The sequence below is a fragment of the Oryctolagus cuniculus genome, chromosome 18, assembly GCF_051225735.1.
Source record: "Oryctolagus cuniculus isolate XC-2025 breed Fujian yellow rabbit chromosome 18, ASM5122573v1, whole genome shotgun sequence".
NCBI classification, from domain to species: Eukaryota; Metazoa; Chordata; class Mammalia; order Lagomorpha; family Leporidae; genus Oryctolagus; species Oryctolagus cuniculus.
In genome coordinates this window covers 16,970,505-16,998,219 of record NC_142884.1, presented here as the reverse complement: position 1 = coordinate 16,998,219, position 27,715 = coordinate 16,970,505, and the positions used below count along the sequence as shown (strand labels likewise).

The 27,715-nt window shown below is 62.0% G+C and overlaps 1 protein-coding gene across 5 annotated transcripts in view; it reads left to right on the top strand.

The window, feature by feature from the left end:
- The window catches only part of PAK4 (p21 (RAC1) activated kinase 4), a 38,008-nt gene continuing 10,293 nt past the window's right edge, over positions 1 to 27,715 (top strand). For 2 of the 5 annotated variants that reach the window (XM_002711469.6, XM_070062235.2), the window contains exon 1: positions 1 to 167. The gene's annotated coding sequence lies outside the window, so the exon portion shown is untranslated. Of the gene's footprint in view, positions 193 to 22,444; positions 22,576 to 27,715 lie in introns of those variants that run through there. The other 3 variants (XM_008257151.5, XM_008257149.5, XM_008257152.5) reach the window with 3 other exon arrangements.

Below are 27,715 nucleotides of genomic sequence, written 5' to 3'. Positions count from 1 at the left end.
GGGGACAGGTGGGCGGCGAAGGGGGAAAGCCCCGGATGTTCGTTGAAGATTCAACATGGCGGCGGCAGTGGCCGCGGTGGCGGCGGCGCAAGAGAGCTGAAGGAGGCGCGAGGGCGCGGAGTTCTGAGCTGAGCAGCTAGGCCGCGAGCGACTGCGGCGCCGAACCGGTACAAGCGGGCGATCAGGCTAAGGGTTTGTGGCGGACCGGGCGCTGGCGGTGGGACGCGTTTACGCGGGGAGGGGGCGGGGCCGCTGGGGTCAAAGTTCACCCGTGGAGGGAAGGGTCTCGTCGGAGGGGTCGAGGGTCAACGCCGGTGGGAGGGAGGTGGAGAGGATATGGGAGGTCGAAGTGGCCGAGGGGGCGTGGCAAAGAGGAGGACAAAGTTTGAAATTTGAAGTGGGGGCGCGTTCGAAGGGGTGGGGCGAGTCTCGAAAATGGGGGCGGGGGTCTGAGGTAATTTGAGGGGAAGTTGTGCCTACGGGGGTCTGAGGTGACAGCCTCGAGGGTGCGGGGGTGGGGGCGGCGTCGGAGGTTTAAGGCCGCCACCGGCCAGGCAGATGAATGGCTTTTAGGTAGGGGGGCGTCCTTCAGCGGACCGAAGGCTGGGCGTGGCCAGAGGGTGCAAGGTCAAGGTGCGAGCGCCCAGATGTCGGGAAAAGTCAAAAGTTAAAGCTAAGGGGGGCGTCCGGGAGAGAGGTCAGAGGAGGCTCCAGGTGGTGGGAAGAAGCGCCCCCTCCCACCAAGAGCAGCCATCGGGCACTCAGAGAAAGCACCTGCTGGGGGCCGGCCCCTCTTCCCTCTGCTCTACCGCCTTGTGGGGTCTTCGCCCGTTATTAGGAGGGTGGGAGGTCTGCCCGGGGGCCCTGGGATTCCAACTCTGTGGCCCAGAGCCTGTGAGCGAGTCTCTGCCGTGTGGGTTAATGGTTAACGAGAGCCCGGGGCGCCCAGGACTGGGTTCATCCTCACCACAGTCTTGCCCAGTGAGTGCCAGGGACAGACCCACTTGACAGAGAGGGAAAACGAGGCCCAGAAGTCTGCCAAGGCAGAGAGCAGGTTTGAAGCCGGGCGCTGGATGATTGCGGGGGGCTTGCCCCCAGCTGCCGCCCTGTCCACTGTCTGAAGTCTCTTCCTGGAGGCAGGGGCTGGGCCGGGCTGGCCACTCCCTGGGCAGGAACAGGCTGCCCGCCTGGCCTCTTTGGAAGGGTGTGATCTGGGAGGGGGGATTGCTGTGGGCCTAAGGGAGGGGGTGTTTGTGGGTGGCCCGGCGTGAGGCTGCGGAGGCCCGGGAGGGCGCCCCTGGTGGTGCCGTGTGTCCCCACCTGTGTCCTGCTGCTCTCCCGTGGCTCCCGCCCTGCTTGCCTTCATCTGTTCCTGCTCCTTCTGCCAAGAATCTTCCTCACGCTGCGCCCTCTCTCCTGTGCCCCTCCCGGTGGGACCAGGGCCTCTCCCTGCCCTCCCTGTCTCCCCACCCTTTGCCCTGTCCTGTCTCTCGGGGCACCTGTTTGCTGTCTGCCCGCCCTGCTTAGGGTGCACGTGCCACCCGTAGCCCTGTGGCAGTGGACGAGACCCGTGCAACTTCTAGCCCCAGGGTTCTTGGTGTCTCCCATACACCCCTCCCTCTCCCCCGCCGCTGGTGACCTGGTCCTCAGAGGGTGATGGAGTCTGTGAGGCCACGCACAGGAACCCTGGGGCGCCCGTGCCCTAGGCCTCAGCTGAGGCCTGTGTCCCCAGGAACGTCCCCTGGGGAAGCCCTGAAGGCCGAGTGTGAGCGGGGGGAAGGGAGCACCAGGCAGAAGGAGCAGTGTGTGTGGAGGTCCTGGTGGGAGTGGAGGTCAGGGCACGTGGCCGGGGAGGGTCCTGCTGGGAGTCAGGGTGAGACCCGGGGGGCTCAGCCCGGAAGGGGCCATGGTGCAGGGGAACCTGGCCTGCCGAGCAGCTGAGCGAGCAGGTGCTGGTGCGGGCTGCCTGCTTCACACCCCAGCCGCCGCCTCACTCGGGCTCTGCGAGTGGGCATAGTGCTGGGGCAGCCGCGTGGGTGCCGTGTCGGCCTCAGCTGTGCCGCCGCTGCTGGGGCGCCACTCGGGGCGGCCTCTCTCCTGGTGCCTCCTGGCTTTCCCTGGGAGCTGCCGCCCCCACCCCCGCTCCTGCCACGGAAGGATCTGGGAGCCGGCACACTGCCAGCAGCCCTGTGAGGCCAGCCCAGCCCTGAGCCTGGCGGTGCCAGCTCGCACAGCGTCCCGGGGCTCCGCGCAGAGAAGGTGGAGCAGGGCCTTGGCAGTGGACCCCCGTTTTCAGGTCCCTGCCCTGTCACTTCTCAGCCATGGGTGATTTCTCACTTGCCAGTTCTGTCCGTGGGAGACATTTTCCACTTGGGAAAAGCAGGGCGTTCAGTTCAGTGCAGCATTCCTGCGTGGGGCGTTGGCCAGGCCAGGCCAGGCCTCAACGTGGGAAGGGTCAGACAGAGGGGCTTCGTCCACGCCTCGCCCGTCCCGCCCGGCCTCCCTGCCAGCGGCGGTGGACTTGGCAGTCAGCGCTCCTCTGCAGTTTTCTGTGCATTTCTGCTCTCGAACATGGCCGCGTGGAGAAGTCTTTCTCAGTTCTGGCCGTGCGTGGCGGTCGCCTGAGGGCTGGGAGCGGGCACTTGGCCTTTGCATCCCAGGTTGGAGCCTGTGTGTTCCAGTCGTGGTCCCAGTTCCGGCCAGAGCAGCCCCTGGCAGGCGTGGTGGTGGCGCGCAGGTCACCGGGTTCCTCCTGCGGTAGGGACCTGGACTGTGTGCCCAGCCCTCAGCTCCGGCATGACCCAGCCTCGGACTCCGCAGGTATCTGGGGGGTGAACCAGCACGTGGGAGTGCCGGCTCTGTCCATCCTCTCTGTCTTTCCTGCCTCTCAAATCAATTGTTTTGAGACGCTGTGCGTAGCCCGCTGGAGAGATCCGGATTCAGCCTCACTGGGCCTGGTGCGGGGCCTGCCTCAGGCCTTCGGGAGTCCCGCGCTTGCTCTCGGGGCGGCCGCCCTCTGCACCTCGCCTGCTTGCTCAGGGCAGGCTCCGGGTCGGTAGGGACTGGCCCTGTTGCCCCGCTGGTGTCTCAGCGTCTGTGTCACACAGCACTCAGCCCTTCACCTTCAGGCGGCCGTTTAGGGGGTTTCCTGTTGGGCTGTAAGGCGCCGAGGTGAACGTTCTGGAATGTTTCCTGTGTGCCATGGCGAGAGCCTTTCTGGGGCACGTCCCTGCAGTGGAGATGCTACCCCTGCCCTTCCCCGACGTTGCTGGGCAGGCTGTGGCCCACGCTGACACTCGGCCCTGAGACGTGAGGGTCCATGGACCCCCACCCCCACCTCTCACCAGGCTGCTTGGGCATGGGGGGATGGGTCACAGGAGGAGGCCGGCTGGGAAGACCTTTGACCTTTCCCCCTAGGGCAGTGGGGCAGTGACTGCTACTGTGACCCAGTTCTCCCCAGGGGGCATCTCTACTTCAGGAGGCGTTGTGACAATGAGTGGGTCACTGTGGTAACATGCGCGCGATCTTGGCTGGCACACGGGACACTCCCCCACCGTCACCTCACCCTGCCCACCCTCTCTGCCCGGCCGGGCCGTCAGCCTCCCTGTCGCCACCCCCACCGTGTGCCGTGTAAAAGGGAAAGCAGATGTTGCCGAAGCCTTTAATGACTTCCCATTGCACACAGACTGAAATCCACAACCCCCGCCCCAGTCCATGGCCCTGGTTATCTGCCGTGTCCTCCTGGCCTAGGCAAAAGCAGCTTCTTAGATGGTCTTTGGACCCCAAGCACATTTGGACCTCAGGGCCTTTGCACTTTCTGTAGCTGCCACCTGTTAGATTCTTCCTCTGTCTTTCCATGCTGTCATCCTCCCATTTGGAGAGGAGAAAACGAACAGACCCGAGAGGACCCAGAGAGGCATGTGACTTGCCTGAGGTCACACAGCAGGGAAGTGACAAAGACTGAGGGCTCCCGAGTCACCGCTCTGGCTGCCTCTAGTGACTTGGAAGTGGCTTTGACGAGACAGGGCTCATTCCTGGGTTCCTTTTTGAGAAAGCAGTTCCCTGGGGACCTGAGTGACCTGGCTAGTTTCTGGGCACTGGGTGCCCCTCTCCTTCAGGGCGGCCTGTGCCCCCTGCCCTTTCTTGTCCTGCTGGCTCGTGGCAGAGCAGACTTCCTGGCCAGACGCTCATCAGGGGTGTCCCCAGCAGCTGTTTCTCCCATCACCCAAGCTGGGCGGCCGCAGGTGCTGCCGGCAGGAAGCTGTCTCCTTCCAAGTAACGGCCAGGGAAATGGGACCTTTCCTGGCCCGGCCACCATCCGGGGCCAGGACTTATTGTCTGCCAGATGTGGCGGCTGCAGGAAGGTTGGGGGAGCCAAAGAGGGTCAGAGGGGGAACTCCGCCAGTCCCAGGGGATCCAGCTCGGGCAGGCGTGGCAGAGGCCGCCGTCACTGCTGCCCAACCCCTGGGGCTCTATGGGCCTGCGCTGACCATCGTCCCTGCCAGGGCGCACAGTCTGGCAGTCTGCGCGGGCTGGGACCCTCCCTGGGCCTCAGCTGCCTCACCCGGTAAGGGGCTTTGCTGCTCCCTGGTGGGGCCGTGCAAAGTGCTCTCTGATGACTGGCGACTGAGCTCTGCCTGCCTCCTGGAGGCGACGCGCGTGTCCTGTTGGGACACTTCCCATCCTCTGGGCTCCGTGCACAGCCGTGGTGGGGTGCGCCCCGGCCCCCAGAGGCTGAGCACGGGCATCACTCTTCTGCATTTTCATGCTGAGCAGGCACGTTGTTGCAGCTTGTGTGCCTGTTACCTGTTCCCCTAAACAGCAGCTGAAACACTGCGCCCGCCCAGAGGCACACGTGCCGAGCGCGTCTCCTGCCCCCGCCGCCGGGCCCTGTCCAGCCGGGGTTCCTGCAGGTGCACACCCACCCTTTTGTTGTCTCCCAGACGGAGCCGACTTCCCACGGTTGTGTTCCCTCCGGACTGCTGCATCAGGACACACAGTGCCGTCTCAGGTGTCGTGGGGTGTGCCCCGCTGGCTTCCTTTCATGCTGCCAACAGGGCTGGACCTGCTTGTGAGTGCAGCTGTGGAATATTCTAGAAGTGGCTGTGGGTCTGTGCTGTGTGCCTTGTGAGTTCTGCCAAGGAGGTGGTGCCGGTTTACACTCCCAAGCCCTGTGTCTGATGGCGCCGGCTCTCCCCGTGCCCCCGCCGCCATGGACCGGGAGTGACGTGGTGACACGCGGTCCTTGTGGGGTCCTACTTCCTGTGTGGAGTGGTGCATCTTTGTCCTTTTCTGAGAGCTGTCAGTCCCTGATCGAAAACTGAGGCCCAGGCCAGCCTCAGGACAAGCAGGTGGCCAGTGTGGGACGCAGCCCCGGCCGTCCTGGCGCCCTTCTGGAGCTCTTCGCCTGTGTGCCACCAGGAGGTCAAGGGCGTGGACCCCGGGGCCAGCTGTGCCACTTCCTAGCTGTTTGACCCCAGTTGGTCAGTTCATCTCTGTGCCTTGATGTCCACGTGTGAAACGCGACCTCCTTGGGGATGGTTCTTTGTCCAGGAGCATGTATTTGGCGGGACCAGCAGACGGTAACTGCTGGGAACATGTCAGCTGCCGTCTAGCGCTCGTGGCACTGACCATGCACTGCTCTCTGCTCTCTGTACTGACCGTGTGCTGCCGAGACTGACTGTGTACTGACTGGCGCCCCGCCCCCGGCCTCCCTCCCCTCAGCCCGAGATTGCCCTTACTGTTATCAGCTGTTGGGAGATCTGCCCGGGAGCACAGAGCAAGCAGGGCTCCGATTTGGACCCAGGATGTCTGGCTCCTGACCGCTGTGGCCACGCCCTCTGCCACTCCCAGAACCCAGTCCAGGCAGTCATAGGCTCTCCTGGCCTCCCCGCTTTTTGCATATTCATTTCAGGCTGGAGTGGAACTTTTGAGAGGATGAGTGGACAGGTGGGGGCAGAGGGTGAGGTCCTCACAGGAAGAGCCTCCCTCCTGGGCCCCCTCTGTCCCACCCTCAGGGTACCTGGCCCGGCCCTGGAAACTCCTGATAAAGCCGCATTGTGTTCACTGGTTTCGAGCTGGCTCCCCAGGTCTGGTTTCGCCCCTCCCACAGGACAAAAAGTGACCCACACCAGGGCTCAGGGAGGTTCCAGGGCTTCGCCTGCCTCCCTCTTCCCCTCCCGCCCCCTGCTGCCAGTGATCAAGGCTGGGCATGGGGAAAAAGCAGGTGGGTGCTGCCTGCTGCGTTAGTGCGCTGGCCCCAGGCCAGGACCCCAGGAGGCAGTCCTAGTCCTTGTCCTCCTCTCCCTGGGGCCGGCCTTCCATGCTCCCATGGGCCCTGTCCTTTTCCCCAGATCTTCCACAGCTGCCTGCTCCAGATTATTTGACTTGGAAGCACCATACGTACATACAGCATTTGTGATTTCACCTGTGACTTGTCACATGCCTACAGAAAAGTGTGCAGAAGTGCACCTGCGTTCTAAGGTGAGCAGGCACTTCTCCCGCACCTGGGTGGAGACGGATCAGAGTGGCCCAGAGGCCGGCGCTGTGGCGCAGCGGGTTAACGCCCTGGCCTGAAGCACTGGCATCCCATATGGGCGCCACTTCAAGACCCGGCTGCTTCACTTCCCATCCTGCTCTCTGCTATGGCCTGGGAAAGCAGTAGAAGATGGCCCAAGTCCTTGGGCCCCTGCACCCGCGTGGGAGACTGGGAAGAAGAAGCTCCTGGCTCCTGGCTTCAGATCGGCGCACCTCCGGCCGTTGTGGCCAGTTGGGGAGTGAACCAGAGGATGGAAGACCTCTCTCTCTCTGCCTCTCCTCTCTCTGTGTAATTCTGACTTTCAAATAAATAAATGAATCTTTAAAAAAAAAAAAAAAAAAAAAAAGAGTGGCCCAGAGGACCACAGGCCTCAGTAGAGACCACTCTGCCTCCTTGGTGGGCATTGCTGGGGCCAGAGGTCAGGGTCTTCAGCTTTGCAGGATGCCGCCACGCAGCTCCGTTCAGGGGACCTCGGCGTGTGATCCCTGGGGTGGCTCCTCCACGTGTTCTCTGCCCCATGTCCCTGTCCGTTGCAGCTCTTAGGCCGTGAAACAGGAGTCAGGTGACTCCTTGCTAGGCCTGTGTTGGGGCCCGGGGCCCAGGGCCAATGCCGATACCAGGAAGTTCTCCCTGAGCTCGGGCTGGCAGGAGACACAGCCAGCTGTCTTCCCCCAGTGGCCCCGTCTCAGGAGCCAGCACCCCGTCCAACCTCTTGATTGGCCCCACGTCTGGCCCTGTCCTGGCTTCCCCCTCTTCACACGTGAGATGTCAGGAAGGGCATGGGTCTTCAACGCAGCGCCTAGACAGCGCTCGGCACGTCCACCTCGTCTCAGAGTCCCGGCTCCTCCGCTTCTGCTCCAGCTTCCTGCTGATGAGCTCAAGTACTTGGGCCCCTGCTCTGCCTGTGAGAGACCTGGCTTGAGTTCAGGGCTCCTGACAGCTTGGTGCAGACCCTGGCTGTTGCCGGCATTTGGGGAGCGAAGCAGCAGGTGGAAGATCTCTCTGTCACTGATTCTTCTGTCTCTGCATTTCAGGTAAATAATTAACAATAAAGCCTGTTGCTCCCCCTGCAGAGCGTCAGCTGTCTCCTCACACTCTTCCTGCTTCCAGCTGGTTTGGCCCCTTACTCTCCTAGCCCATGGCTGCAGCCTCTTCGCTCCTGCTCCCAGCTGCTGCCACAGCCTGTCCCCATGCAGCAGGGGCAGGGGGGTGGGGGGGCTGGAGGTCACAACGCGTCCGAACCCTGCCAGCAACCCTCTATGGCTCCATCTCGCCCAAGGGAAAAGCCTGCGAGGCCCCACAGCCCTGTGCCCAGCGCTGCTGCACGGCCCCCTCACTCCTCGCCTGCCTTGCCCCTGAGTGGGTCCTGCCTCGGGGCCTTTGCTCTTGCTGCTCCCTCTGCTGGTGGCACCCTCCACCCCTGCACTCCTGTCACCCATTCCCTCCCACCCCCACCCCTGCACCCTCTTTGCATCTCTCCCCTACGCTCCCTTTTCCTGTCTTGCGGTGCCCACATTGCTACTTGTGGGATGCTGTGATCTGGGGGTCTGTTACTCTCGTGACAGTGGGGGTGGCATTGGAGCCATAGGGCCATGCCGCGGCTCTTGCAGTGTTTCCAGGGCCTGGTGTATAGTGATCTCAGTAAACTGGCAGACAGACCGAGCGACCCACTGGGCACAGTGTGTAATGGGCTTGGCCTGGCGGGGGGTGCAGGGCAAGCTTTCCCAGGAGGAAGTGCGTTAGAAGGGAAGCTGCCTGTGCCCGGGGAGCGTGCAGACCCTGAGGAACCTAGGGAGGTACACAAATCTTGGCGGCCACTTAGGCCTCCCCAGAGTGAGGCTCTCACCGGCGGCTGGACTGGCCCTGAAGTCCTGCTCCTGACTTCTCTGGGGCCTGGCGTGTAAATGTAGTCATAAATGCTCATGTTTTTCTAATGAATACGCCTGAGCTCCGACCTCTTGTGGCCTCTGGCACTGGATAAGTAGACCCCCACTACGCGTTCAGAGCCGTCTCCTGGTTCTTGGCCATCTGGGGCGCATGCGTGTGAAGGCAGGCGAAGGCCTCATGTGACCTTGAGCTGTGGCGCCCTTGTTCTGGGTACAGGACCCTCTTGAAAACGGTGAGGCTTTGCCCGTGGCGGCCCCACGCCTGCATGGTACCCCCTTGTTGCTGCCCCGCCCTCCCAGGCGGTGGCCACGCCCATCCAGCCTATTGGACAGATCGGGAGGGGATGTGGCTCCCCTGCAACTAGTGCTGAGCAGGCCTGGTGGTGGCCCCAGGCTGTGTGTGTTTCCCTGAGCAGCTTCTCACCTGTTCTCCAGACCCCCGTGACGTCACTTGCCTGGCTTTTCGTTGGGCTCTCTGCCTGCCCCTTCCTTCCTTCCTTCCTTCCTTCCTTCCTTCCTTCCTTCCTTCCTTCCTTCCTTCCTTTCTTTCTCTCTCTCTTTCTCTCTTTCTCTCTTTCTCTCTTTCTCTTTCTTTCTTTCTCTCTCTCTCTCTCTCTCTCTCTCTCTTTCTCTCTCTCTCAAGATTTTATTTATTTGAGAGATGGAGTTACAGACAGAAAGGGAGAGGCAGTGAGAAAGGTCTTCCATCCCTGGTTCACTCCTCAAGGGCTGCAATGGCCAGAGCTGTGCCAATCTGAAGCCAGGGGCCAGGAGCTTCTTCCGGGTCTCCCACGTGGGTGCAGGGGCGCAAGCACTTGGGCCATCTTCCATTGCTTTCCCAGGCCATAGCAGAGAGCTGGATTGGAAATGGAGCCCATATGGGATGCTGGTGCTGCAGGTGGAGCTTAGCCCACTACATGACTACTGCCTTTTTATTTTTCACACAAGCCATTGTGTTTTTGTTTGTTTACTTTAATTTTGGAGTCAGAGGGAGAAACAGAGCAAGAGAGAATGAGCTCCCCCATTTCATGGTTCACTCCTCAAATGCCCACAACTGGAGCTGGACTGGGCTGGGCTGGGCTGAAGCCAGGAGCCAGTAACTCGATTCAGGAATCCAGCGATTTGAGCCCTCACCACTGCCTTCCAGGGTCTGCCGTAGCGGAAGCTGGAGTCAGGAGCTGGGTATTGAGCCTGTCTTAACTGCTAGGCCAAACACCTTCCCTGCCTTTTAGTTTTTGATCGCTTTGCATCACAGCCTGGACTCTGGGCGAGAACTTTTGCATCAGAGGTGTCAGCCAGTCCTCTGCCAGTTGGTGGCTGTCTTTAGACTTCTGCTTTGTGTCTTTGAATGCACGAGAGTGCTTAGTTTGAAGGTGGTTTCCTTTCACATTTAGGCTTTCCTGTGCCTGTGTCCAGGGGCACGTTTTCCACCTGGTCTCGCTCAGCACCGCAGAGTGGAAGCAGTGCGACCTTCCCCGCTGCTGCCCAGGGCCTGGTCCTGTCCCCGCACGAGCCATCTGCCTCTGGGCGCTCTCTCTCCTGCTCTGGCCGTTCCCACACCAGCTGCTCACTGTCCTGCTGTCTTTAGTTTCCAAGTCTGGATTGCGGGGACAGCGTCCCTCCTACTTGTTCTTCTTCAAAAGGATCTTGACCACTCTTGGCTTTTTACGATTCCGCCTGAGTGTCACATCTTGTCAGCGTAGGTGCACACACGCTCCCGCTCCGTGGGCATGGTGTGTCTCTCCGTGATGTCTTCAGTGGCTCTCAGAGGCCCTGCCCAGCTCCTGTTGGGTTTCTTCCAGGGTCATCTGTGACGTGATGGGCAGCTCCACTCCCACAGGTGTCTTGCTCCCCAGGTTCCCTTGCAAGGCAAGGCAACAACCTGCCGGCAGGGCCGGGAGCCCACTTCCCCATTCCCTGCTGCTGCTGGCACCGCCCCGGCCCTGGTGGAGGGCGGGCAGGGCGCCCAGAGAGGAGGCTATAATTTTCCTGAGCGATTTCAAGGGCTAATTAAAGGTTTTCCTTGACTAATCAGCTTACAGTTTAATTATCAGGGAGCAGGCTCAGGGATGCGGCGAGCAGCTCTGCTGGGGTCTCCCCACAGCGTGGCCGGAAGGAGCCAGGCCCAGCCCCACCCCTGAGTGGGGCAAGACCTGGGGATACCCCGCGCCCTCCAGTGGGTCAGCAGAGGGTTCCATCGCCATCCCCGTGAGAACTGGAGGTGCAGGCAGCAGGTCCGGCTCCTGTTTCCCATGCGGCTCCCCTTGCCCAGGGCGGGCTCTGACCCGGCCTGCCCCCTCGTCCTCCTGGTGGCCTCCCTTCTCGCTGGTGAGCTCTGAGCCCCTTGGCTGTCACAGTCCCGCGCTTGCTCGGGGCACCAGAGAGGGTCAGGGGTGCAGGACCGGAGCTCTGAGGAGGGGGCTGGGAGGAGGTGTTCAGATGGGGCGGACTGAGCCATGGTTGATGGCTGAGGCCCTTGGCGGGGGGACGTGGGGGGCCAGACAAGATGGGCTCTGGGAGTTCGCGGAGGGGGTGGGGTGCAGAGATGGCCGTGCCAGGCCTGCCTTCATTCCTTGCATTCCTCGGCAGCCCCAGACTCTGGTAGCCCCGGATGGGGGAGGGGGCCGGTAGAAGGGCCTCCTGGACTCTGGCTGCTGCCCTGTCAGTCTGTCTCCTTTACGTCCTCCTCCCACCAGGGCCGCCTCCCCGCCATCGCCTCCCTCCTGGGGCAGAGGGAGCCCCTGCAGGGGCCCAAGCCCAGACCCTGTGAATCCCGGGCTCTGGCCCGAGGGCCTGGCCTTGGCGAGTAGTCCAGCTCTGGTGACGGAAGTGATGCAGAGCCAGGCTGAGAGCACTGGGCAGGCATCTGACCAGGTGACCGAGGGTGGCGAGAGTGAGAGGGGCTGTTCCTCCCTGTCACCGGCGAGGCGCCCGAGGCCCTGCGAAGGTGTCCGTGCCTGTGGGTGCGCCTCCATCACCACTGTCTTTCTCCTGGCCAGCCAGATGGCTCTGCCTGGCCCTCCCCGCCCCCACGTTCCTGCTTCCCGCTTCCCCCGCGGAAGCTCCTGCGCTTCTCGGTTTGAGGCAGGATCCAGCTGCAGCCACAGAGGGGAGATGGTTTCTGCAGGCCGAGGCTGTTCTTCAGGTGGGGGGGGTGCTGAGGTCACCTCAGGGCCTCCCCGGGGCTCCCTGGGGCTCCTGGCACCTGGGGTGGGGGGGCACAGAGGAGTGCACAGCGTCTGGCTGACGCTGAGGCTGGCTGTACGACCTGGTCGGGAGGCCCGTCCGGATGGGCAGGAGGGGAGTGATAGCCAGTGCTGGCAGAGCGGCTCGCCTGCCCCCTGCCGCCCTCTCTGAGTCCCTGCGTGTCGAGAAAAGGGGGGTGAAGCCACCCCAGCCTCCCAGGGCCTGCTGCGGGATCAGTGGGCCGGCTGCTAAGACCGTGCAGCTATTGGGGGCAGGGCTGGGCTTGGGCTCAGTCGTGGGCATTCACAGGCAGCAGTGGGGGCAGGGCTGGGCTTGGGCTCAGTCGTGGGCATTCACAGGCAGCAGTGGGGGCAGGGCTGGGCTTGGGCTCAGTCGTGGGCATTCACAGGTAGCCGAGCCAGAGTTCCTCGCTGTCGTGATGAGGTCTCCTTTCCTTCTGGAAAGCGCCCGGCGCCTCTGTGCCGTGGAAGGGTCTGCATGCGCTCAGGACGTGCTCGCCGTCTGTGCCCAGCTCCAGCGGGGCCCCATATGGCAAGGCCTTGTCATCTGCATCCACACCCCCGACTGTCTCAGCCGAGATCCCATCCACCGTGTTGCCGCAGGACAGACTTCAGCGGGAATCCCTCCACGTCCTCATGCCTGCCCCGGGGGCTTCTGAGCCAGTCTCAGTTTGTCTACCTGTCCTGTCACCTTTGACCTGTAGGCTGTCCGGCAGCTTGTCGCACGGCTGGCTGTGCAGACGTGGGCATCCGTGCTGGGGAGCGGCACGCAGCCTGGAGCCGTCGCCGTGGGGTCGCTCCTGTGAGCTGGGCTCTGATTCGGGTCCCATCCTTTCATGGTGCTGCTGTGTCTGAGCACCAGGGTGTGCCTGATGTTTGTGTGATTGTCAAGTTAACTTTTAAAATCCAAGCACCTAAGTGGGAGAAGATAGAGACGGTGCCACCTGGGACGAGTACCTGGATTCGAGGGCTGGCTCTGGCTTCCAATTCCAGCTTCAGGCTAGTGCGCCCTGGGAGGCAGCAGGTGATGCTCAGGCGTTTGGGTCCCTGCCACCTGCGTTGGGGGACCTGGGTTGAGTTCGTGACTCCTGACGGCCCTGGCTGTCGTGGGTGTTTGGGGAGAGAGTAGGTGGATAATCTCCCTGTGCCTGTCACATAAGTAAAGTGAAAGAGTGGAATGAAAGAAAACTCTGACGTCGCTGCCAGTGAGGCTGCTCCCCAGGAACAGCAGGAGTGGGGCCAGAGAGACCTGAGGGCCTGGGCTGGGAGCCAAGGGCTATGTGTGCTGGACCAGCTGCCCACAGCCGCCATCACTAACTCCTTTTTTTTTTTTTTTTTTAGATTTACTTATTTTATTTGAAAGGCTGAGTTACAGAGAGGCTGGGTGGGGACCTTCCATCTGCTGTTTCACTCTCCAAATGGCTGCAATGGTCAGAACTAGGCTGATCCAAAGCCAGGAACCTGAATCTTTTTCTGGGTCTCCCACGCGGGTACAGTGGCCCAAGCATTTGGGCCATCGTCCATTGCTTTCCCAGGCACATTAGCAGAGAGCTAGATTGGAGGTGGATTAGCCAGGACTTGAACCAGCGCCCACATGGAATACAGGTGCTGCAGGCAGCTTTACCCACTACGCCACAGCGCCACCCCCATCATTAACTCTTAGCCTTGCTCCTGCCTTGCTAGGACTACAGTCCCCTAACTAAAAGGGGCTTCTTTCCCCGTGTCTCCCTGCCCAGCAGTGCCGCCCTGGGTGGCTTTGTACCCAGCTACAGTGACCTCGCACTCCTCAGAAGGCTGTGATGAGGGCCCTGGGGGGGGGGAGCTGCCGGGTCTCCTGCTACTCCCCCCGCCCCTCACTTCCAGCCCTCAGCTCCCCCGCTGGCCTTCTCGCTGGTCCTTCCTCCTCTTCCCTGTTCCTCACAGGGTTCCTGGCTCCCAGCCGTGCCCTCTCCGCTTGGGAGTTGTCTTGTCCCCCAGGAGGACGGGGGCTCTCTTACTCACTGCCGTGGCACCCTCTGAGCCCACCGAACAGAGCTGGTGAGCACGTGAACAAATGCAAGGATGACTCGGTGAAGGGAGAGGACTTGGCCAGGGTCAGGCCCATGGTGGGATCCTGGCCCAGTATGGCTGAGTGAGCCTGGGCTGGCCCCTCCCCTCTGCCGGACGCGCTCCCCTGCTCTGCAGAACACGCGTGGACAGTGCCCTCCCTGTCTGGGGTTGCGTTAGCCTCGTGTCCCCACCTGCTGTTCTCCCTGTCCGGGGTGTCCAGCACAGGCACTGTTGATCCCGCCAGGGACTGTCCTCGCTCAGGGGACACCAAAGCCAGGAAGCTGGAGCTTCTTCCGGGTCTCCCACACGGGTGCAGTAGTATGGACCGTCTGTAGTAACTCTTCCCACTGTGTGTCCCGGGCTAGAATGCCTCCCTGGAGAGTGTGATTTGAGCAGGACCCCAGCGTGCAGAGGCCTGGAGCCCGGGCCTTTGTCCTGGCAGAAGCAGAGCAGGTGGACAGCACGGTGGCAGCCACAGCCTCGAGGGGAGGGCAGAGTGTGGGTGCACTGGAGCGTGTGTGCTTGTGGGGAAGAGCGAGCGAGGAGAGAGACTGCAGGGCATGCAGACACAGAGACAGACGGCCCCCGTTGTCAGGAACACTCGTCTCTGTCTCTCCTGCGCGCTGGTGTGGCATCCGGCAGGTACAGAAAGGGGCTTGGCACTGCCCCATTCAGCTTCGTGACTGACTATACGGCTCCTCCGTGTGCTCCCGCCCAGGCCAGGAGACAGGTGGCGCCAGCCCCTCCTCCACGCAGCCCCGGCTTCCTGCTCCCAGTGGTCTTCTGTTCTGTAAGTTAGGAAAGGTTTCGGGTGCCCCCAAGAGAATAGAGAATTACTTGCTGAGACACCCCCCAACTTCACCCCCTCCCCAGCCAAAGGGCAAACACTTGCTGGCCCTTATCTGCCTCCTGAGCAGCGTCCAGTCTTACCCTGTGAGGTTTTGCACCACTTGGCGATGGCGGGAGACCTGCGGTGCTTGGCTGCAGTTGGCCCTAAAGCTTCTCCGAGCATGGGAATGCTCCCAACACTGCTCACAAGTGCCCGCCCCCGGGCCTGGTGGGAGCAGCCCAGCCCTGGGGAGCCCTGGGAGGTGCCCTGGGGCCCTCAGCCCCTGCCTGCAGCTCCGCTGGCTCGCCAGCTCCCCCCATGGTGCCCACCGCAGGCCCTCTGTGCTGCGGGCCTTCCTGGAGGAAGGAATGGGATGGGGGCTGGGGTGGGAGGGTCCCTTCTCTTCCCGACCCCCGTCTCGTTTGCCAGAATCATCCAAACTTCTTCAGAGGCCTCTGGGGTGGAGGTTACTACCTGAGGCTCTGGACCCGGCTGCCCTGGCTTTGCCGCCGCCGGGCTCTGCGCCCTTCTAGCTGGGTGCAGTTGGTATATGGTAGCCTCGATCTCACCTCTGAGCCTCGGCTTCGCATATGTAAAATGGAACTCATAAGGATAATGGCACCCGAAGCCTCCTCTGACGGGCACCATTCTTGGGGTGTTCGTTGGTTTTGCAGCTGTTTGCTGGGTGTCTCCTGTGAGTTCAGCCTAACAAGACGGTGGAGGCCCTGACCTCATGGGACTTGCGGGCCACACAGCATCGCACAGTGACAGCCTAGAGTGACCTGGGGAAAGCACGGGCCCCAGCGTGACATCTCTGATGCGGAGAGGCCAGGTGGCGGTGGGAAGCCTGGAAATCAGGGAGGGCTTGCTGGAGGAGGAGACGTGCGCCGAGACCTTACAGGAGCAGGGTTGGCTGTGCTCCCAGGAGAGCCGACAGCACGTTCAAGGGCTCAAAGATGGGGATGGGCTGGCATTTTTCACAAATTATTGATGTTTTTAAATACATGGAAGCTAGCTTTTCCTTACTGCAGTGAGATACTTGAGACAGGCTACGCGGGTGGCAAAGAGAGAGGCTCACGTGTTGGCGATTCCAAGTCCAAACGGCAGGATACGGGCTTGGTGGTCCGGGGTCTCACGGTGGGTGGCAGGTGGTACAGTAGCACAGAGGGCGGACCCCACGGCAGCCAGGAAACAGACGGAGAGTGGGCGCCCAGCTCGGGCTTTCTAACCGCCCTCCGCGGGAACTGCTTTGCCAAGGGCCTGCCCCCAGTGACCCTCTGGGCCCTCCCTCCTCCCAGGAGTAGCGCCGTGGAGACAGGCCTTTAACACGCACACCTGCGGGGGGCGCTCAGCACCCAGGGCACAGCAGTCCGCGTGGGGTTCAGGAAGCAGTTGCAGGTGCGCGTGCATCGTAGGAGACAGTACAGGGTCGGGCACATCCTCTGTGTGCGCCCAGTGCCGCCAGCGTAGAGCAGAATCGCACAGGCACTGCCACTGCGGGCCTCCCTGCCATCCCTCACCGCTGCCGGCCACGTGTCTACACACCCCTGCCGGCCACGTGTCTACACACGTCTGGGGGCGGTGGTTAGAATTCTGTCCTCTCAGGAATGTTATGAAAGTGGAGTCACTCTGGGTGTGCCCTTTCGGGGTGCGCTTTTTCACTCGGTGTAATCTGGAGATCCCTCCAGACAGTTGGGTGCACGGAGAGGCACCTGTTACCCAGCAAGGCCATCTGGTTATTTCTGGCTTTTGGCTATTGCAAATACAGCTTGTGTAAACATTGACATGTGAGTTTTCATGTGAACATGAATTCCTGTTTCTCTGGGACAAATACGCAGACATACAGCTGCCGGGCAGTGTGCTGGTTGCGTGGTTCACGGACGTCGCCTGGCTATTTTCCGGAGGGGGCCGTCGTGCGTTCCACCAGCAGCCTGTGCGACCCAGTTTCTCCGCGTCCTCACCAGCATTTGATCGTGTCCCTATTTTCCCTTTAGCTCTTCTGATGGTGTGTGGCGAGAGCTCCTTGCGGTTTTCACTTGCATCTCTCTAATGGCGATGATGTCGACCACCTTCGCGGGCTTATCCGCCACCTGGGCTTCGCACCAGTGAGGTTTCTCTTTGTGTCTTCTGCCTGTGCTCTCGCTGGCTCACCCGGCTTCCCACTGCCGTGTGTGGGCAGTTCTCTATTCCTGTGCTGGTCCTGTGTCAGATGCTTGTGTTTTGTCCCCGTCTGTGGCTTGTCCTTTGCTCTCAGGGACTGTCAACGGGGCAAACGCTGTTAGTTTTGATGAAGATACTTTGCTGATTTTTCCTGTTTGGATTGTGCTTTTAGTGTCAAAGCTAAAAACCCTGTACTTTGACCTAGATTCTGAAGATTTTCTCCTATTGCATTTTTTTCCTAAAAGTTTTTCGACATTGCACCTATAAGTGCAGGAGCCTTGTGAGTTTCTGTGTCAGAAGCGGTGGTACAGCCGTTCAGCACTGCTTGTTGAAACGCCAGTGCCTCTCCCTCCAAAATCAGCTGCCCCAGGAAGCACCGCTTCCCACCTGCTGGAGTGGCTGTGGAGAAATTGGAACCCCAAGCACTGCTGGTGGGGAGGTAAAATGCTGTGGCCGCTGCAGGAAACAGTTTGGCAGTCTCAGGTTACACGTGAAATGGCTTTCTGAATGCGCAGTTCCACTCCCAAGAGTACAGCCAGAGCGGCAAAGCAGTGGCTTGAACAGACACGTGTGCCCACCCTCCGTAGCGGTGTTGTTCATGGAGCCAAAGGGTGGGAGCTGCCCAGGGCCCCCCAGCAGGGGAACAGGGGAAGGGAGCGTGACGTCGCACGCCGGGACTGTTGGGCAGCCGTGAAGGGAAACGAAGCTTCGAGAGATACCATTGTGGGTTTCTGTTGTCCGTTTTGTTGCTTTAATGAAAAGACCCAGAGGAGCTCCCCTGGGCACGGGAAGGTTTGTTTCTGCTTCCAGTGGGGGTTACAGGATCGGGGGCCCCGTAGGCTGGAGTCTGTTGCTCGTGGTGGGTACAGAGGCACAATCACGTGGTGAGCCAGGAAGGAGACGGAGAAACAAGGCCGAACTTGAACTCCGAAATTCAGACCCATCTCTGTGGAGGAGCACCTTCCAAGGGCAAGTTACCCAGAGACCCCTCGCCAGCCCCCCAGACCCCATCGTTAGCTCAGTCTCCGTCCTTAGCCCGTCAGCCGTCAGGACAGCAGAGCTTGAGCAGCAGCGGGAGTTTTGGGGAGAAAGCCCGCTGGCCCTGTAGCACGGGCAGGCCTGGAACACAGATTGGTGAGCTCAGCCGGACACAGCAGGGGAGCACTGACCGGGTCCGCCATGTGAGGTGGCGAGCACGGCGGCTCAGAGAGTACGGGCCGAGGGACCAGGACCGGATGGGGACGGGGCTGGCACTCTTTAATGAGTACTAGTTTTGTTTGTTTGTTGAAAGGCAGAAAGAGAGAATGAGCTCTTTCATCTGCTGGTTCACTCCCCAAATGGCCATAACAGCTGGGGTCGGGTCAAGTTGAAGCCAAAAGCTTAGAACTCCTTTGGTGTCTCCCACGTGGGTGGCAGAGGCCCAGATGCTTGGACCATCGTCCACTGCCTTCCTAGGCACATCGGCAGGGACCTGGATCGGAAGTGGAGCCTCCAGGATTCAAATTGCACTCTGATATGGGATGCTGGTGTCACAGGTGGTGGCTTAGCTCACTGTGCCACAACACCAGCCCCTGGGTACTGAGTTTTCGTTAGGGATGATCAGAAGGTTTGAGTATATGATGCTGGTGATAATTATGCAACACTGTGAATTTGTTTAAAGCCACTGAACTGTATACTTAGGAATGATTACAATGATAAATATATATATTTTATCACAGTGAAAACATCAGATTTTTATAAACCCAGTGGGTCGGGGCAGGCTTTCGGCGCAGCAGGTAAGCTTCCACACACCATATCGGACAGCCCGGTGCAGACTCTGTCTTGGCTTCCATCCCATCTTCCCGCTGACGAGCACGGAGCACCGTGACTGCTGCCCGAGTGCTTGCGCCTCTGCACCCACGTGGGAGACCCAGGCTTCAGCCTGGCCCAGCCCTGGCGACTGTGGCCATTTGGGGAGTGAACCAGTGGAAGGAAGGTCTCTCGCTGCATTTCAAGTGAAATGAAAAATCCTTTGAAAGACGTGAATGTTTACAATTAAAAAATCCACGGGGCGGGTGCTGTGGCGTAGCGGGTAAAGCTGCCGCCTGCAGTGCCTGCATCCCATGTGAGCGCCGATTCAAGTCCCAGCTGCTCCACTTCCGATCCAGCTCTCTGCTACAGCCTGGGAAAGCAGTAGAAGATGGCCCAAGTCCTTGGGCCCTTGCACCCACGTGAGAGACATGAAAGAAGCTCCTGGCTCCTGGCTCCGGATCAACACAGCTCCGGCCGTTACGGCCAATTGGGGAGTGAACCAGTGGGATGGAAGGCCTCTCTCTTTCTCTCTCTCTCTCTGCGTCTCCTCTCTGTGTAACTCCGACTTTCAAATAAATAAATAAACCTTAAAAAAAAAAAAAGCCACAGTGGGTCTATTCCTGGGTCTCCTTTTGGGCCCACTGACCCCTATTTACCCCCAGTGTCTTGAGTGCCATAGCTGGGGACAGGCCTGACTGTTGGGCAGCCCAAGTCCTCCCGCTCCGGTGGAGCTCGCGGAAGGCCCGCGGTGTGGAGCGTGCCGCCGCGGTCGGCCCTGTTGAGCCGTCCCTGCCTCCTGCCTCACCCTCAGCTGCAGCACCTGACTGCTCTTCCCCTGTTGCTTGTCCTCGGGCGACGGAACACGGTCTGAGCCTCCCTGTCCCGCTCCTGCCAGCCTGGCTGCCGTCGCCGGCTGTCTGGACTGGGGCTGCGTGCTTGGTGCTTGCACCCGCACCTGCTCAGGCCCCGTGGGAAGCCAGGGTTCTGTCACTCCCCGGGCCTGTCCACGGCGCCCACCTCAGACTGGCTCCTTGCCCATCCCTGCAGCCGGCCTGCGTCAGCTGGAGTTGTCCATTCTGTTTGTGCCAGGTCTGGTTCTAAGTCCACAGGAAAGGGAACGAGCGGGGCCCCCAGCCGGGGCAGCGTGGGCACGTATTGGATTGGGTTTGTTGATGTGAATTCCCCGAGTGAGGGAAGTCAGTTGCGTGGGGTTGGAGCAGGTGACGGGAGGATGTGAGGACAGAGCTGTGGACAAGGCCTGGGGCCCTAGCGAGGAGGTAGCTTAGGCTGTGCAGCGAGAGGGACAGGGACGCGGTCAGATTAGGTTACAAAGGCCTCCCTGACCCAGCAGAAACAACAAAGACTTGGAATAGCCACTTAGCGGAAGAGGACATGCTGATGGTTGCTCCAGATAAGAGGGCGCAGATGGAAGCGGGGCTGGGAGGGTGGGACTTCAGACCTGCCTGCAGATCCGAGTGGAGTGGCAGCGCTGCGCTGGGAGGCTGAGGGGTGGGGGCGGGCAGCCCTTGCACAGGGCCCCTTGGCCCGGTGGCCTTTGTCAGCAGTTCTACTTCTGGGCATTTACCCAGACGTGCTCACATCCCGGGGACATGAGAGCTGCCCGTCTGTACTCACAGAGACTGGAAGCCACTGCCCTGGCCCTGTGGGGGTGGGCTCGGGCGTCAGGGCCCTGCCACATGGCCGCCACAGCAGTAGGGCGGCAGGGATGCTCGCCGCGACAGACGGACGTGTGCACGTGTTCTGTAAAATCGTACTTGTCAGTGGTTGGACTCCGCACTGAAAGGTGCACGGGACGTAACACGTGCGGTGATGCCTAATGCTGTAAATGGAAAACCTACGCACGCAACCACCCTCCGGGAGGAGAAACGGGGTGCCAGCCACCCCATCCCTGAAACTCCCGGCCCCGCCCTCCCTGTGCGTCGGGAAACATCCTTGTTTTGTTTTGCCTGGGACTGGGCTGAGGCTGATCAGAGCCCTGGCGTGTGTGGTGTGGCTGCTGCTGTTTGGCGTCAGTGCTGATTCTAGCCGGGCAGCTGCAGCTGCTCCTCCTTCTGGTCGGCCGGGTGCCGCCCCCGGGCCGGTGGGTCACTATTCTCTCGCCGTACCCTGTGGATGAGCGTGTGTCTCGTTTCCAGCCTTCCCACACACGCTCCTGGGCCCCACGCTCCTGTCATTCCCAGGAGAGCACTTGCCAAGTCCCAAGTGTGCCTTCCACTTGACTGGATGCTACCGAACTCCTGCCGAGAGCCGGCCGTGCTTTTGAGAGGGGCAAGGGTGCAGGTGTGTGGTGTGCTGCCCTTGGTGGTTTTGAACAGCGTGTGAGCGTGGTGTGGAAGGGGTGGCCTCCAGGGCCGTCCAGCCACTGTTTGCCCCCTGGCCCCTGTGGCTTCAGAGACGGGGGGAAAAGGGAAGGGCAGTGAGCCCCATGAGCTAGTGCAGCCTCCCCCGCCCTCCTCTGCAGACCTAGGTTCCTGGAGCTGGCCAGAGCTGCCCAGTCCTCCCCCACCAGAGCCCAAACCAGCCAGGCTGGTTCCTGGAGCTGCCGCACCTGGCTGCTGTCTGCATGGCTGCCTGACAGGCACCCCACCCCCACAGGGGAGGTGTGACCTCGGTCCTGGGACTTGCGGGGTCCCCTAAACCTGCTGTACCGTGACCCAGCACCTAGCCCAGCCGCTGCTGGGAGCCACCGGCTGGGTGGGCAGGTGATCGACCCAGTGGGGGTAGCTGGGACTCCTGTTGTGTGTGTGGAGACAACACCTGCCCCGAGGGAGTGGGGAGTGGGAGGAACACAAGCCTCTCCGTCCACCTGCCCGCCTAGGCCATCTGCTTCCCCGTACTCACTGGGCTCACCAAGGCCTGGGTACGTGTCCTGGTCCCAGAGCCCCCAGGGATGTCCCTGTAGGATGTCAGCAGCTGTGAATGGAGAGTTTTGTTCACTGCTGAATGAGCCCAGAACAAGTCTGGCTGGTGCTTGCTAGCAGCTCAGCAGAGACAGTGACACCGCGAGTGGTCAGCCGGGAATATCAGGGAGGGCTTCCTGGAGGAAATGCCCGGGTAGGCGGGGGTGTGTATATCGTCAGATCTGGCAGACCCAGCCCTTGCCCTTGGGAGCAGACGGGGCAGAGTCATGCAGGAAGGCGTTGCAGGAGGTGTCTGGGAAGGGGAGGGGCTGGGCAGTGCTCTGTGAGGCCTCTCTGGGCGTCGCTCCATCTCCTTGGGAGTGGGGGCTGTGCCCAGAGCAGGGTTAAGGTGCTTTTCTGGCAGTCCCAGCACCCGCGTCCCTGCCCGAGGCAACTCGCTCACCCTCTCTGGCCCTCAGTTTCTTCCATTTGTGAAATGGACCTGCAGTGGCGAAGCCAAGTGACATAGTCTGGGTTCTGAGAGCAGGGCCTGGCCCAGCGCCCGTTCCCCGTCGGAGGGGCCACGCACCTTTCCATTGGCCGGCCGGAGCCCACGTGGATTCCCAGGTCCCAGCCTCCCTGTTGCATCCACCACACCTCCCAGCCCCTTTCTCAACCTAGGGATGGATGTGGGGGCCTCCCCATGGTCTCGGCCCTCCTCGCCCCTGCCCCAGCTTGACTGGGGATCTCAGATGTGCCCTAGTGGGGGAGAGGGGGAGGGTGAGTATAGCTGCCCTTGACTCAAGACTGTCCCGTCCCTAGGCAGCCCCACCCCTCCCTGCCGTGGCCCATTGTTCACCTGCCTGGTCCACTCGCCTCAGGTCGGTGCTCCCCAGTGCCCAGGCCTGCTCTGTGCGGCCCCAGCGCTAGCCCAGCGTGGGGGTGGGTGTTAGTGAGGGGCCAGCTCTGCTGAGGCAAGGGCTGTGGTTGGGGTCCCCACCCAGCTTCTCCCTCTGTCCAGGCAAGCCACGTGGCCCAGGCCACCCACACGGCTCCAGGCTCCCGGCTCCAGGCCCGCCCTCTGTGGGTGGGAGCCACAGCCCAGCTCAGCTGCTGCCAGGGCCCGGCTGCCTCACCCGCCCGCCCGCCCGTGAGCTGGGTGCCGAGCCCTGCAGGGTCTCCTTTGTGCTCCCCGCCTGCTGCTTTCCCGGCTGCATGCCTCCCTGCCCCTCAGGAAGTCGGGAAGATGGTGGAGGTGAGCTGGCCAGGTGCCCTGCAGGAGAGGAGAGAGGAGGGCTGGGCTGGGCAGGGGACAGGCCTGCCACCGGGTCAGTGGAGCCCACGTGAGCATGTGTGAGGGCCACACCTTTCTCGGGCCAGAGGCGGGATCATGGCGTTCCTGTGTGTGCCAGGTGTCAGGTGCCTGGGTGCCTGGGTGCCTGGGACTGGCCAGGCGTGCTCCTCTCTGTGGGAGCTCGTGCTGGGGCCTGGCTTACCTGGGGGTTCTGTGGGGCTTGGGCACCGATGGGTCTCATTAGCTACTGTGTGTGGCCCAGGGTTGTGTGGGCTGTCTGCCGTTGAGCCTTGAGGGCTTCCTGCAGGGTGTGTCGCAGGCACACGTCTTTGCCAGTAAGTCTGGTGGCCGTGAGCATCCCCGGGATGAGCCTGAGCACGAGGGTCCCTGTCTCCGGGGGGCTGGGGGCTGCAGTGCTGGGTGGCACCTGGGCCTGTCTGCAGTTCTCTCTCAGGGGTGCCTGCCTCTCGGCTGTTTGTGGAGGCTCCCAGGGCCCAGCTTCCCTGGGCTTCCCCGCGCTCTGCCCACACGTTGACCCTCGGAGGCTCCCGCGCTCCCTCCCGGCATGCTCTGCAGGCTCCCATTTCCCGGAAGTGGGAACTGAGGCTCCAGGCCCACAGCATACAAGGGCGCAGACCCCCGGCACCAGCTCATGCCCCTGCTGCTGCCCCAGCCCCTGTCCAGGTGCCCAGGGCGTTGTGGGCGGAGATGGGTTGCGTGGTCTCAGACTGGCCGTGGAATTTTGTGTCTGCTGCGTGTCTGTGTGCTGGCCCTGGGACGCTGCTCTGTGCACGGTGCCAGCTGCAGACTTCTAGGCACTGTGGGCCGAGCATGTACACGTGTGCATGCGTGCTGTGGGTCATCCATGTGCCGTGTGCCGTGTACCGTGTGCCGGGTCTGAGCTGAGAGCAGAGTGTACAGGGGCATCCGCTGCCGCATAGTGTGTGTCCCACTGTCTGCTTGTGGCCCTGTGGGGGCCTGGGCTGTTTGGCAGGGAGGTGGGCTGTGTGAGGGATTGGGGCTTGAGTTCCAGGACCTGGGAGGGGCCCCAAAGCCTCTTTTCTGCCTCATTACCCCCTCTTTCCTGCCTGGCCTCAGGGGAGGCATGAATGGAGTCTAATCTGATGGCCCCAGTCGGGCAGGCTCGCCCACACTCCCAGGTTCCTTGGACTCCATTCCCGCCCTGGCGCCTCTGGGGTTTGGGGGCCACCAACAGTGCCCTGTTGAGCCTGGCCAGATGGAAGGGCAGGGGCTGGGAGGCAGAGGCTGCCAGCAGAGCCCTGGCCTCCCTGGGGACTGCGAATGCCAGCCTGGGTCTAGCTGAGTAAAGGGAGCCGTCTCTTCATTGAACATCCTCCGGCTGCACCGCCCTGTTGGGCAGGGCTGGGAACACAGGTGGCAGAGCTGTCCCTCAGCCCTTCCATCATGGGGCTCCCGTTCATTGAGATGGGTGGACCGTCATGGTCCCCATCCCAGCCCTGGAGAGAATCAGACTCACTGGGAGAAGTAGGGACCGGCACATCTCTGCGCTGTGACAGCAGCCTTCAGCAGATGGCCTGTGCGGAGGACAGCATTGGCACCAGGCAGCGCCACAAGAGACAGGCCCTGACCTCGTGGGGCTGTCCGTCCATTGTGGGGTGGGGGACAGATTTTAATGAAATAGCCGCACAGGGAAACATCACAGCCAGCACAGACGCCCTCCAGGACGAGGGAAGGACCTAGCAATTTGAAGGAAGCAGAAGGGGTCAGAGGTGAAGGAGGTGAAGGAGGCTGCATTTCAGAACCCAAGCCAAGGGCACTGTGGACGGAGGCTGGGGGTGAGGGCACCGCCTGGACACTCCCCTCCCGGCTGCCAGGGCCAGGGCGCCCCCCGGATCTGTGTCTTAATGGGGACTGCTGGCTTTCCAAGGCGCGCCCTGTGTGATCTGCCTCTTGCCTGTAGCCAAGACACGCAGCCACTTCCTGCAGCCCCCAGCCTGGGCCACGTGGCTGGGGTGGCCGCCCTGCAGCGGTGCGCTGCCGGCAGTGTTTGGGACAGCCTGGCAATTTGCTCATCAGCCAGATTCAGTCTCCAAGGCCTCAGCTCCTTCTCGGACATCAAGGTCAGACTTCAGGCAGTGAGGGACAGGCCCTGGGGACTCCCGTCTGCCTCTGCTCTCCGCCCCCCTCTCCCCACCCCCAGCCGTGCACATGCCTCCTTAATGGCAGTGGCTCACTCTGTTGTTCCACAGAGATTCACTGAGCGCCTGCTGTGTGTCAGGCACTGTGCGAGATGGCAGGGATCCGGCCAGAGCCAAAGGGCCCTGTGCGCGGGAGCCGGTGGGAAGCAGGTGCTCTTGCTGCTGGGCCCAGGGCTGGCCTCTGCGGAGGCCTCGGCTGCAGTATCCAGAAAGGGTGAGCCGTGCGGCTCTGCGCAGCACAGGCTGTGGTGTGTCCAGGACCGGAGGAGGCCCCTGTGGTAGGAGCGGAGTGAGGGGCGGAGCCGCCGTGCGTGCGGGAGGGTGGCGGGTCTGACCGGGCAGAGCCTCCTCAGGGCGGTGTTGGAGCCGGGTGGAAGGGAGCCTTGGAGGGTGTTGTGTTCATCCATTGAATGTTTCCACTGAGGCCGCTTTGCTCATCTCAGTTCTGGTCGTTGTCAGTGGCGCCTCTGGGCTGGAACGAGCAGGACGTGGCCTGGGGAGTGGACGAGACCTTCTCTGTGGGACACAGGAGGCGCGCGACCCTGGGCCCTGACTTTCCCTCTGTGGGCCTCCGCCCCCCGCCACCCACCCAGAGCGGGCTCAGAGGCTCTCCATTGGCAGAGACCTCCTGTGTGTGTGAGGTGGCACCGTGGGCTATGGAGAGAGGATACCCGGGGCCAGCATGTGCCAGGCCCTGGGGACTGCTAGGCTGAGCAAGGCCTGGCCTGCCCCCTGCCCCCGAGGAGCTCAGGCTCTGCCTCAGCTGTCCCCGGAAGTCGCCAGCAGGCCCTAGCACCTGCCCGCCTGCGTCTCTGCAGCCCAGGGGTCCTGTCCGTCTTTCTCCCACTTGTCACAGCCAGAGGGAGCCTGGTCACAATGTACCCCCGTGCCCATCCCCCTAACCCTCATGGATCTATCCCACTCTGCGGGAAAGTTTTAGGCCTTTCATAGCACACGAAGCCCTACCCGACCCGCCCTGTCACCCCTGACCCTAACCCCTGCCTGGGGCGCTCTTCTCCCAGGCCCCCAGAGCTCCCTGCCTGGGGCTTAGGGGAGGTCCCAGCCCCGATGCACCTCCTCACTGAGCGTCTTGCTCCCTTCCCAAGGACAGGCTGCCGTGGCCCCAGCCCCCGCCTGCAGACGGTCACACCACTGCATGCCTGCGGGCTGTGTGCAGAACCAGGCTCCAAGCGGGAGGCCTGGGGAAGCTTTGGATAGGGGGTGGTTCCGTGCAGGACAGAGGCAGGAGCGGATGAGGCTGCCGAGGTGGAGTGAGGAGCCTGCTGCTGACCTCACCCAACAAGGCAGGGGGTGCAGGGAGGTGCCTTCCTGGAGCTGGTGGGCAGAGGCCGTGGCGGGGGGAGCAGGGCGGGTGGCGGTGCCGTAGCAACAGCGAGCACTGTGTCATGAAGCCCTTTCTGATGCAGGGTCTCATCTTGGTGAGTGTGGTAGGATGGCTGTGACCTGGCCACATCCCCTGCGCTGTCCCCTCCCCACCCATGCCAGGGGCAGCGGTTTTGTTCGGAGCCTGGAGGTGGGGCAGGAGGTGAGGGTTGCTGCATGTGTACACACGCTAAGTATGCAGTAAGAGCAGCAAGGAGAGAGAAAGCAGGGAAAGGGGCAGAGAGGGTAACAGGCAGGGGCAGGGAAGGCGGGAGCGAGCCACATGCAGATCAGTGACAGCAGAGTTCTGGGTGGGGGCAAGCAAGCAGACTGTGCAAAGGCCCTGAGGTGGGAACATGTCTAGGACTGGAAGACCAGCAAGGAGGCCCACGTGACTGCAGCAGTGAGCAAGAGGGGGGCTGGAGGGCAGCGGGGTGATAGGCAGATCTGCAGACCCTCATGGGCCACGTGGCTGGCTTTGGGGGTCCAGCATGATAATCAGAGACAAGCCAACACCAGGACAGGCAGCTAAGAGCCTGGCCTTCCATGCCCAGCTACCGGGGTTAAGATCCTGGCTACCTCTCACTAGCTGGATACCCTGGACAAAAGGTTCTCCCTCTCTGGGCCTCAGCTTTTCCATCTGTGAAACGGGATCATGGGAACACCTGTCTTGAAGGTTGGTTGTGAGCATGGAATGGAGCTGGGCGTGGAGTGCAGGACCCAGCCCCCGCTGCCACCCTCGGATCTGCTGCTGGTTCCGAGAGCTGGCGGGGCCCGGGCTCTGCCCCGGCCGTGTTCCCGGGCAGGTGCAGTGTGCACACTGCTGTTCTCCTCCTGGCCAGGAGGGCTACATGAGGGACTCTGAGTGAAGGGCTTAGAGGAGGGGCGGCACTCAGTAGGTGCTCAGTAATTGCTGCACCTGCTTGAATGGTGGCCACATTGAGCACTTACTGTGTGCATTAAAGCCAGTGGCTCTCCCTGGGCCAGGCCATCAGTGCCTGTGTTCCCCATGACTCCTTATAAAAAACTCCAGGAAGCAGAGGAGGGAACTGAGGCACAGGATGGCCGGGCTGCTCGCCCAGGAGCCGGCCTGGGAACCACCGCACCCGCTCTGTGCCCTCCGCCCCCTCTGCGCCCTGGCAGGCCCTGGCCTTTCTATAGCAGCTCTCTCCCTCCCCCAGACCTGCCTCTGGCTCTGTGGGAGCCGGGAGCTTCTGGTCGGAGCTGCCTGGGAGGAACCTGGGTGGGGCGCCTGCCTGGTCATTATAAACACGGCCAGTTCCTCTGTTTGTCCTGCCCCTGTGTGGTGCCCAGAGGGAAGGGGTGGTCCTGGCAAATATCCGGAGGTGTGCCCCCCCCCGCCCCCGGCCCCTGCAGGGTCAGCTGCACAGTGCGGAGGTGGCTTGGGGGTCACAGGGCCTTTGCTCTGCCGGCTGGCGGAGGGCTGGCTGACGTGGTTGCACCTCGGGCTCCGCAGTCCCGCCTTCCTGGCCCATCCCTCTGCTCAGTCCCGAGCTCCACCCACCCTCTGCTGGGTT